This window comes from Vicia villosa, linkage group LG1, assembly GCF_029867415.1.
Source record: "Vicia villosa cultivar HV-30 ecotype Madison, WI linkage group LG1, Vvil1.0, whole genome shotgun sequence".
Lineage (NCBI taxonomy): Eukaryota > Viridiplantae > Streptophyta > Magnoliopsida > Fabales > Fabaceae > Vicia > Vicia villosa.
In genome coordinates, this window is record NC_081180.1 from 157,594,794 (window position 1) to 157,605,952 (window position 11,159).

Genomic DNA, 11,159 nt, shown 5'->3' on the forward strand with positions numbered 1-11,159 from the left:
CCCTTTCACCCTTGTGCCCCCTGCCCCTTTAGGCCACGTTTGCTGCAGAAGAAAGGGACGCACGTCCCTCACACTTGTGGCCCCCGCCACAAGTGTTTTATGTGGTTTTATTCCCAAATTTTTCTCCACGACTGAGTCACACTTCAACTTCCACAACTTCAGCGTTCTCCTCTCCGCAAGATTCTCAAAAGTGATTCTTCAGCAAAGCTCACTTCCACTTCCCTTAAATTCTCTGCTTGAACTGTTACGAAGATGACTTATAAAAGGAAACCGAAACAACATTTGGAGGTTTCTCCATTTTCACCTAGCATACAGTTCAGAGCTTTATTTCCAGTCTTAAGTTTTCCTTTCAATTTTCCAGTTCAAGCGTTTGATCTCCACACCGGAAATCAAGTGCACCTTAGTTTTTTTTTTAACTTCCAGAATTAGTTTTAGGTTTTACTATTCGTGAAATTTCCCTTTTCTACATTTGATTTGTAATCTGAGAAGAAAGAAGCAAAAAGCCTACCGGTCTATGGAGGATTTGCATCTGATACTCAAAGCATATTTCAATCTTCAATTTAATCTCCAGGTTTTTATATTTACATGCTTTTGCCATTAATTTTTATATTTGAGAATATGCTTGAGTTTATGTCTGTTTATCATTATTATTCTGGATTTGCTATTAATATCATGTCTAGCTAAGTTTATTAATACCGGTATGTAATCTTAAACCGAAGGAATCAGGTAACGAAATTGGCACAATTTCTTTTACAAATCAATTCTCTTTTCTGATTCGATTCTTAAAGTTAATGTTAAAATTGTTTTATTACGAGAGTAAAAGACGGTATAGAGGTTAAAATTAATAAGAACGAGAGTTTGAAATTTTAACTGGACAGTAAGAATGAAACGTTAATTTTGAATACAGCGAGAGCGCTTTAAAATTAACTGAACACTATTTGTTTTCAAAAAGTATTTATATGATTTTTTATGACACAACGAGAGCGATCATTTAGGTCCAATTATATAGTCGGAATCAATAAACACGAGAGTGTGAGACAAAGATTTTTAAACCGATAGTTTTCACTGAAAGAAGTTTTGTGACATTCAAAACAGTGCCAATAAATTACCGAATCCCTGAAGTTTGATAATTACATACCGGTGTTTCCCTATAATTAATTTTTAAACTTTATTAAATTACTTCGCTCCTCTTTTTCGTAAGCCGAATATCATTAGCCTTAGATTTACACAGTAATTAACATTAGATAATGGTAGGTTGACTTTTAGTCCTTTAGGTTCGATAATCTTTAAAGCTACGCGATACGATTGTGCACTTGCAGTCACGAATCTTTGGACATACTAAGTCACGATCAGACAACTGCAGCACCAACTGAAGTAAGTTCTGCTGAAAATGTCTTAACATCTGATACCGATATTGGAGAATCTAGTGTAAATGCTGAAGCTGAAGAAACTCAGATAGTTGTCAAAGATCTAGTTTCCAGAATGCAAAAAGATCATCCTCAATAACAGAGGTTCAATGTTCCTAGTCAAAGAGATATTTCCAAATCAAGGGAAGGTTATTCAAGTCCCAGCTGTGTCTCAAAGTATGTGAATAAAGTAGTGACTAATGAGTCATGGGTTAGTGACATGGAAGCTAAACTCAATCAGTACAAGAGGAACATGGAACCTGGTCCCAAGAGATGATGAGGTGCATGTCCTAAGTAAGCAAGACATTGCCCCAAAGTTGAAGCAAGTCTTGATTTTCAGAGTGGTTGTCTAGGTGAATACCAAAGTGAAAAGGTCTATATCAGTGATCAGTTAGTGCTTGAACTCATATTCAAGCTAAGAACGTGTGTGTGACACGAACCAAGATCTGAGGGCATGGTATATGATGTTGACTGAACCCTAAGTCAGTCATGAATATGGAGAGAATGAAACTGACAAAGCTCTCTGTGTCAAGGAATGCTCGAGAAACTATGCTCAGGTATGTATGGGTATCAAAAGGATGTAAGATGAAATGATCCAACATCTTGTCAAACAGATGCATTTAAGGTCGGGTGTGAGTCTTGTGGGCAAAGTGATTTAGTCTCTAGGAGCGCGAGTTAAACAGATGGAAGACTCAATTCTCCTATATCAAAGCAAGTGTGCAAAGAATGTTGTGTGGGGACTCGGTATGGGGAGTACTAGTCATGGAGGAATTCCTATCTCCTTTCACCAGAAATGTTCTATTGATGAAGGAGTAAATGTTTAGCAGAATCTGCATCAAAGCATGACTAGAAGGCGCCTATATTTTACTTCAAACAGATCAGATATAGCTTCAGAACTTGGTGGTTGTATCAGAGGTCGAGAAGGACCCAAAATGAACCACCTCAATCAAGCCGAAGTAATTCTGGAGTCAGCTTGAGTACAAGAGAAGCACTATATTCTTATGATTTATACTTTATTCTGGTAAAATGCTATGATGAAGATCAAGCTAACAGTATTGGTGATAGAAACAATACTTCTGAAGAAGTTTGTCTCTTGAAAAATAATGTCTCTTGGCTCAGTGACAAGAAAAATTGTGTCACTTTGCCTATGGATGAAACTGTTGTTGCTCAACAAATGGTGTCTAAGGATAATGCTCATTTAAATGTCATGACATTGTCATGCGACAACTCGAGTGTCCTCAATACTTACAAGGATACTAGTCATCTTAGTAGAGATGCTGGGGAGATAAGGACCATGACTCTGGAGCATGGGAATATTGAAAGGAAGCTTGTTATTAGTCCTCCAAAAGGCCTTAATAATTATCATCTCAAGAGAAAACTTGGGGCATGTATTCATGAAGAATTATAGTAATTACTTCAAGAGTTGCATCTGCAAGTGGAAAAGCTAAAGATGTTGAAATGGGTACAACTTCTGCTGGTACCATTTGAGAAAAAAGAGCTTCTATTATGGTTACTATTGCATGACTGTTGGTTACGTGATTCTATTTGGATTTGCTTTATGATTCTTTTTATTTTAGTCTATGATTTTGTAAGGGTTAAATGCCCAAGATATTTTTAATTTTACGTGCATTAAGAAAAAAATTGCTTAACAGGTACTTCGCTTTGTTCTACTACCTTTGTCACTTTATGGCTAAAAAGAGGTAGTAGTAATTGAGTATACAAGAGGTGCTTGTGCTTGAGGGGGAGTATGCTAACTGCTTGCTACTGTGTTAGTATATAATTTATTAGTATAAGCTAGCATATGTTGAGGGGGAGTTGTTACCCTGCTATCTGTTACCCTGCTATGTTCTTTCTGCTGCTGTTCTTCTGATGCAAGGGTTATTTGGTTGTTTTAGCCAAAATGTGCCAAAGGGGGAGATTGTAGCTCCTCTAAGATTTGCATGAATTTTGGTAAAACCAACCTAGCTGAAACACGTTGAATAAAATGCCATATCATACAAATTTCAACATGTTGAACAAGATGTCACAACATGACAGGTACGACATCATGTTTGCTGGAGCTGATTTGTCAAGTATATCAACTGTTTTATTAGCTACAAAATATTGTGGAATATTTAGTTAGCTTATGTGTTTCCAAGATCGATTCAATCAAAGATATTTTTTGGTTTCCACAATCTCAATAATTGGAGACAATTTAGGAAAGATTGGATTGAAAACCTATTTTCTTAGAGATCAAGCAATAAACTTTGTGCAGCCTCCTTGGTGCAGTTTTAGGCCTAATTCAGTCAATACTAATTCTATAAATAGACTGGCCTAAACCTAGTTTTGAGTGGAACTGATATTTTTATTTTTAAGGTTCTAGGAATCCTTATTTTGGTTATACTGTAAGTTCCATGTTTGTTTATTCATAAAATTGTAGGTGTTAAATGTTGTTTAATCTCCGAAGCTGTTAAGAAAGGAGAGTACTGCCAGTTCTCATAAGCTTTTAAGCATTAAGAATTGTGTGTCTTGGAAGAGTGTCTTCTACTTTTAATTGTTTGTGGTGTTTGTCATGAGTTATGACTGTGGGGATTTTAGGAGGGCCTCATACCTAAGTGAGTCTTAGGTAGAAGTCATAGGAAGGGTAGTGATTAAGTGAGGAGTTGTAAACGGGGGATTTTAACTTTGAATTGATACTATCGTATATTGATTTCATCCCTGGCTTGGTAGCCCCTAGAGTATGAAGGTTGTTCCGAACTGGGTAAACAATTCCTTGTGTCTTTTACCTTTCTGAACTATTTTTTGTTACTGCTGCCATCTTGTTCCATAAAATTTATTAATAGATATTTGTGTCGTGAAAGGGGCTGTTAGCATGCAATTATCATCTTTTGTTATGGAAGAGCTAATAACTTTAAGAACCTAGTCGCAAGAACTTGGCCTCCTCTGAAAAAGATCTAGTTTCCCCGCTGCTATTTGTAAGGGACTTGATAGTATTAACTTTCTTCTTGGAAGTAGCGACAATGTGGGAAAACCAAGTGTTAAGATCGTTGTCCTTGTACCAATGCACTTTAGCTCTATGTTTCCGATAAGCATCTTCTTTAACTAGGAGATAATTCATCCGCCTTTTCAACACTGTAAAATAATTAATATTATCTTTCCGACATTATTTCGAGTGTGTTCTATCTTCCTGTGAATATTTTCAATTTCCTTCCTGATCTTGTGACAATTTAATTTACTCCACTTCTACAGAATTTATCCATTCTGCTCTAGTTTGTCTAATATTGGAAGCCTGTCTAGAGTGTTCCATTGCTCGCGCATAAAATCTTTAAAACCTAGTTTAAGCAACCAAGCATTTTCAAAATGAAAACTCGACTGAGACTGGCATGGCATCGAAAACTTGTCACACCGGAGAAGTATCAGATATTGATTCAACGTAGTCTCAAAGACACAATGAGTATCAGTATCCTGTAACAAAGATATCCAAGCTCCATTATCCATGATTCTATCAAGTTTCTTTTCTACTGCTCTATCAGTTCCAAGGCTCTTGAACAAAGTGAATCTATGCCCTTCCATGTGAATATCTACCAAGCCAGCGTCTTGGATACCTTGTCTGCGGCCGCTAATGAACCAATTGGGTCTCTCCACTATACCTTTCTTCTCTTCGGCTGAGAGAATGTCGTTGAAATCTCCCAAAATACACTAAGGTAAATTAGAGCATACCGAGAGATTTAGAATGAAATTCCAAGATAACTTCCTATTCGAGGTTTCGGGGCTCCCATAGAAACCTGTCAATCTCCATTTTCTCCTTCTACTGTCATGAATAACAATATCAATGTGGTTGTAGCGGTGAAATTTATGATACTGAATATTTAATTGACTTAGCTCATATGTTTTAAACAAAGTTGACACCGCGCTTTATTGTTTCCAAAGGAAATGGGAGAAAGAGCGAATAAAACCCACAATTTTTTTAAAAATAAAAACTAATAAAATTATCAGAGATTTGGGTAAAGGGGGTTTGTTATGCAAGGGGACGGTTTTAAGAACCCCTCACATCTATGGTACTCCATAGGAACCTCTTTGAAAATATTGTTATTATTATAAAATGCCTTTGTGTGTTTTTTTTAAATAGAGTGGGAGATGAGAAAAGAAGGTTTTAAAAGTGAGCTCGATAAGATATCGCATTTTAGGCCTACATACCCCTTTAGTGTAATAGGGAAGTCAGAGCTTTTGTAGTTCCTCTAAAAAGGAAAATAAAAGGGCCAAGTGGAAAAATCTTGTTGAGCTTTAATAATACTCAACGAGTTTTTAAAATGTTAAGCTTTAACAATACTTAACAAGTTTTAATAAAAAGAGACAAGCTTTAACAATACAAGGCTAGAGTTTAAAAGAAGTTGGTTGAGCTTTAACAATACAAAACCAAGGGTTGATTTAAAAAGGTTGAGCGTTAACAACACAAAACCATTTTCAAAACAAGTGGGGGTGCAAAGCTTTAACAATACTAAGCACAAAGATAAAAGAGATTGGAAGAGAGATTGAGTATCTTGACAATTTTAGTCAATACCATTCTTATTCCTTTGGATATTTCAACAACTTAAGCAATCAATCAAGGATACCTCAAGTGTGTGTGTGTGATAACATGTGTCACAAAATTAAGCAAGTGAGTATAACAAAGAAGTCAATGTAAACTCAAATGATAATGGATAAAAGGATATTTGTACCTTTGGAATCATTTCATGTATGAATGAATATGATGGGTGATGGATGGATAAATATCTCATGCATATTGGTTAGTAAACAAAGTATATATACAATGATAATACAATGAATAAAGCACAAGTGTACAAGGATAAAAATCAACAAGTATATATACATAAACAAAGACAATGATCAAAGCAACAAGTTATATTAACATGGTGAAGCTAAGGATCAAAGATTCAAATTAGGGTTTAGAAAATTAGGATTTAGAACCACACCTAATAGTAATTTATTTTAAAATGATTAAAGTACCATGCCCTAAGGGAGAGTAGGTCTAGGGGTACATGATATTGTCAAGGAGATATTATCCTAACCCTAAAATAATTCACACAAAAATATACAAGAGTTTACTTGGTGAAAATATCAAAAAGAGATGATTTTTTTTGGAATTTTAAACATATAAAAGACTTGTTTTTGATTTAATTTTTTAATGATCAAAATAATAATATTTTTGGATTTTTAAAATATATTCATAAAATAAGTAAGATAAATAAGGAGTGTGCAAAATTTCAAGTCAAAATGATTTAATTTACTATTTTAAATAAATTATGAAAGTTTGAATAAAAAGTGAAATAAACTAGTGATAAAAATAAGGATTTGGTCTTGGTAGGTGTTTAACCAACGCCTTCAAGATCACAAGTTAAAAGCTTAGCCAGTGGGCCAATTGCTTGTGTTTGATCATTGGACCCTGTAACACCCCAAAATAATTAGATTAGTATTTAATTATTTTATGATGAGTATCTGTGAAGTGTTTATGAGTATATGATGTTTTGGTGTTTTTATATGAGTTATTGTGAAACATTTGATATAAATGATGTTTTAGTGATTTTTGTGAAGTATTCGATAAATATGATGTTTTAGTGTTTTTATGTGAGTCCTTATGGTGATTCATTTAAGTCTGGTAGTCATTTTCTTGGAACAAACGTTTTCAAAATAAAATGAATTTACTTGCAAAATAAAGGTGAAATTTCTTTCTAAGGTTTTCAAACAATAGGAAGAATGCCAACATTTGCTCCGAAAACGGTCGAAATAAAGGTGAAATTTCTTTCTAAGGTTTCCCCCATGAAGTCGCTTTGCGAAAATCTCCTGATGACATATCTTCACTTCAAATCATTTCACTCCACTTCAAACAGCGGACAACCAACAACCAGGTATCCCCAACGGAGTACAAGCTATACTTTTCAAGAAGAAGACATCTTCTAATCAACAAAAACCTCAAGTTGTATCACAGGATTTCACATCCGCGACAATTCTCTTCACATTCACTTTACATTTCATAATCATCATAACATTCATGCATGTGTCACGCATCATACCATATGTCTTCATGGCCAGCATAGTCTAGTTAGGTTTTGATCATACCATTGCCTAAGTCACATAGACCTCAATTTGAGAATTCTCGAGCAAGAGATTCTTCCAGCAACAGATAAGCGTCACCCTTGTCAAAGGATCTTCATCAAAAACTCCCAGCAAGTTACTGGTGTCAGCAAATCTTCAGCAAAGATCCCTAGGTAAATCTAGGCGACAATTCAAAGGACAGATCTCATATCTGCCACATCTCTTCCCTCACAAGTCCCCGGCGGAGTTGTCACGAAATTCATATACAGCAAACAAACGGTAGTCCAAGTCAAGACAGTTTGTTTTCAACTACAAAATTTCAGCCAAGTCAACATGGCATATCCAAGTCAAGTGTCATCAACTAAGACGACAATTTCATCATGATCAGCAATCAGCAGATCTCCCCAGCTGAGTCGTCTGTCCACTTGCAAGCTGATCAACTCCATCCTTACACGCCTCCCCATAGAGTCCGTGCACATCAAACAAATGGCAATCATGGTCGAGAAGTTTGTTCGATCCCAGAATCCACGTATCACGAGTCGCGTCGATAAGTGTTACTCTCAACCGTATTGTTGTATTCACATATTATTTCCCCAGGGGATTCCATGCCAAGTTGATGAATGACAGCCTTCTACAAAGACAGTTCATCCACTTCCCCAAGTAAATTCCCCGGCGAAATCAAAGAACGGAAGTTTTCCACGAAAACAGTTCATCTACTAGAAAACTCTCCACAGAACCAACGAATAGAAATCTTCTACAAAGACAGTTCGGCCACCGGGTAATTCCCCTAGAGTCGATGAACAATAGTTTTTCGCCAAAGATAGTTCATTTACTTTTCAACCAAGAATCCCCTGCTAGGGTTGACAAATGGCAGTATTCCTCAAGAAGATAGTTTGTTCACTTTTGGATTCTCTAGCCAGTCGACAAATGGCAGTCTTCCTCAAGAAGATAGTTTGTTCACTTTTGGATTCTTCAGTATGTCGACAAATAACAATCTTCCTCAAGAAGATAATTCACTTTTGGATTCTCCAGCAGGTCGACAAATTGCATTCTTCCTCAAGAAGATAGTTTGTTCACTTTTGGATTCTCCAGCAGGTCGACATATGGCAGTCTTCTTCAAGAAAATAGTTTGTTCACTTTTGGATTCTCCAGCAGGTCGACAAATGGTAGTCTTCCTCAGAAGGTAGTTTGTTCACTTTTGGTATCTCCACCAGATTGACGAATGGCAGTCTTTATCCGAAGACAGTTTGTTCATCTTTCATTCCCTGATAGGTCGACAAATGGCGGTTTTCCTCTGAAGACAGTTTATCCTCCTGCTTGATTCCCCACTAAGTCGACAAATGGCAGTCTTTCTCCCTAAGACAGTTTATCACCCTTCAGCTCCACATCAGAATAGACAAATGACAACTCTTTTCCGAAAGACAGTCTGTCTATTGTTAGTCCCCATCAGAATCGATGAATGGCAATCTTTTCTTCCAAAGACAATTCGTCCACTTTCAAACAGAGTCATTAGCTCCTCAAAAGGACACATAGTCATATGGCATTTATTTGAAAATACAAATTTGAAGGGAAGTATGATAAGGTTTTCGTCCACCATCAGATGGCATCTCTCCAACAATATCCTGGCGAGAAGTCAGGTGAAGAATCAAACCTTTGGAGATTTTCTCTTTATCTGAGATATCGTCCAAAATGACAACTAAGACCAGTTTCGCGATTGGAAATCCAAAACGATGGGAGGTTACTTACCTTTTTCTAAGCAACATCACTTAGTCAAAGCAGATGGACAGCGTATTCTACATTTCCATCCATTTACCAGAGTTCACATGAAACATTCCAAAGGAGATTTATTCCTTATCCCATGTAGAATGCGATAACGGGATCAAGCCATGCACGAGCATCTCGTCATCACCACGACATCTCAGGAACGCCTAAAATTAGGGCATTCTTCGGTATTTAAGTCTCTTCCACTCAGCAGAAACCAAGATGTCAATCTTCCTCCCTCTGGATGGAAGAAACTTAAATAGGAGCATCTGTCATACCCTAATTTTGACCCGCCTAAGATGTCACATCATCTAGAATTTCACATCTCCTAGTCAGATCGATACAGATACCCAGAGAAATCACCTATTCACTAGGTATTCTATTAGGGTTTCCAGTCTATGAGATCCAGGCAAAGGATGAATCAATGTTCAACATGATCCTCAACACAATCATAGAGCTCAAGATGTTTCATCCATCTCAACATGAAACATATAGATTAGGGTTTTGAGATCCTCAGATACTACAATATAGATTTCACCTGGGGAGAGCTTCAAGCTTCAAACATGGTTCACACATCTTAAATGCCTTCACATGCTTCCATCATCAATGTCTAAAGAAAAATATGAAGGTGGAGAAAAACACAAGAAAGAGGGATTGAATTGTGTTCTTTATCAATTAAATTTCCCTTTCTTTTTAACATTTTTTCTTTCTTTCGTTTTATCATCTATTGGATTATGCTTTTGGTGTTGCGGAAGCATGTGAAAGTAGAACTACATAACCAATGAGATGTTCATTTTAACTTCAGTGTGTCATCAAAACTTCTGACTGGTCTCAGTACAGTTCTGAAGAGCTTTAGCTTGAATGTTCTAAGTTAAAACGAATAGTACAAAAAGTAAAAGACACATTCATTTTTATCCTGGTTCACCTTCTGAATAAGGCTACCTCCTGTCCAGAGGTCTTAATCCACTATAACCAAATCATGATTACAATTTGCACGATCCTCCATCGTGACTAACTATCATGCACTGCCAACGGCTCTGACTAACCCTGCACAAGCTACCCGCGAGCGACTAACCCCTAGATGACTGAACCGTTTAGTGATCCCATCTGGATACAACTTCATCAATCTAGTAACCTGCACAACAACGCATTGTGGCTAAATCCCTGCACAGCTACCTACTGTGACTGACTGCACTGGACTGTTCAATGATCTCCACAAGATATAACATCCATTGACTCATGGACTCCTGACCTTCACTTGGTCTTCAAGAGATTTCCACAATGACCTCAGCCAGTTGTCTTCTCAAGCTTCTGACCTTAACTGGTCGCTCAAGGCATCTTTTGGAGATTACATGATGTGCTTATTATTCAAGCAGATGGTCTCCTATTCTCAATACATATGTTTACGACTCACTAACTAGAAGTCACTTCTGGAGCCTAAACAATCTATTAGAAGTCTCTAAGATATAACACACTACGAGCAACAACTCTATGTATTTTAAATTTAAATACAAGAACCAAAATATCTTGTAGTCTTATTGTCTTCAACTTCTATGTGAGATCTTCTTCTTCTGAAAGCAGACAAAGAGAAACAGCTCTTATGTTGGATGCTTCTATCTTGATCTTCTTCTTCGAATCTTCTTAAGCTGATTTAGAGCAACAACTCTATTGTTGATTGCTTCTGATTTGATCCTCAGCTTCTTCTTAAGCAGATTCAGAGCTTCAGCTCTGTTTTATGTTGCTTTTTCAAATGATCTTCTGAAAGCGGAATTAGAGCAGCAACTCTAGTGAATTGCTTCTTCATATTGATCTTCAGCTTATGCTTCTTTAATACTGATCTTAAAGCTTATTATAGCTGATGACACATTGATAAACATCGGTAAACATGAAACACTTCTACGAGCAACAACTCAGTGTCTT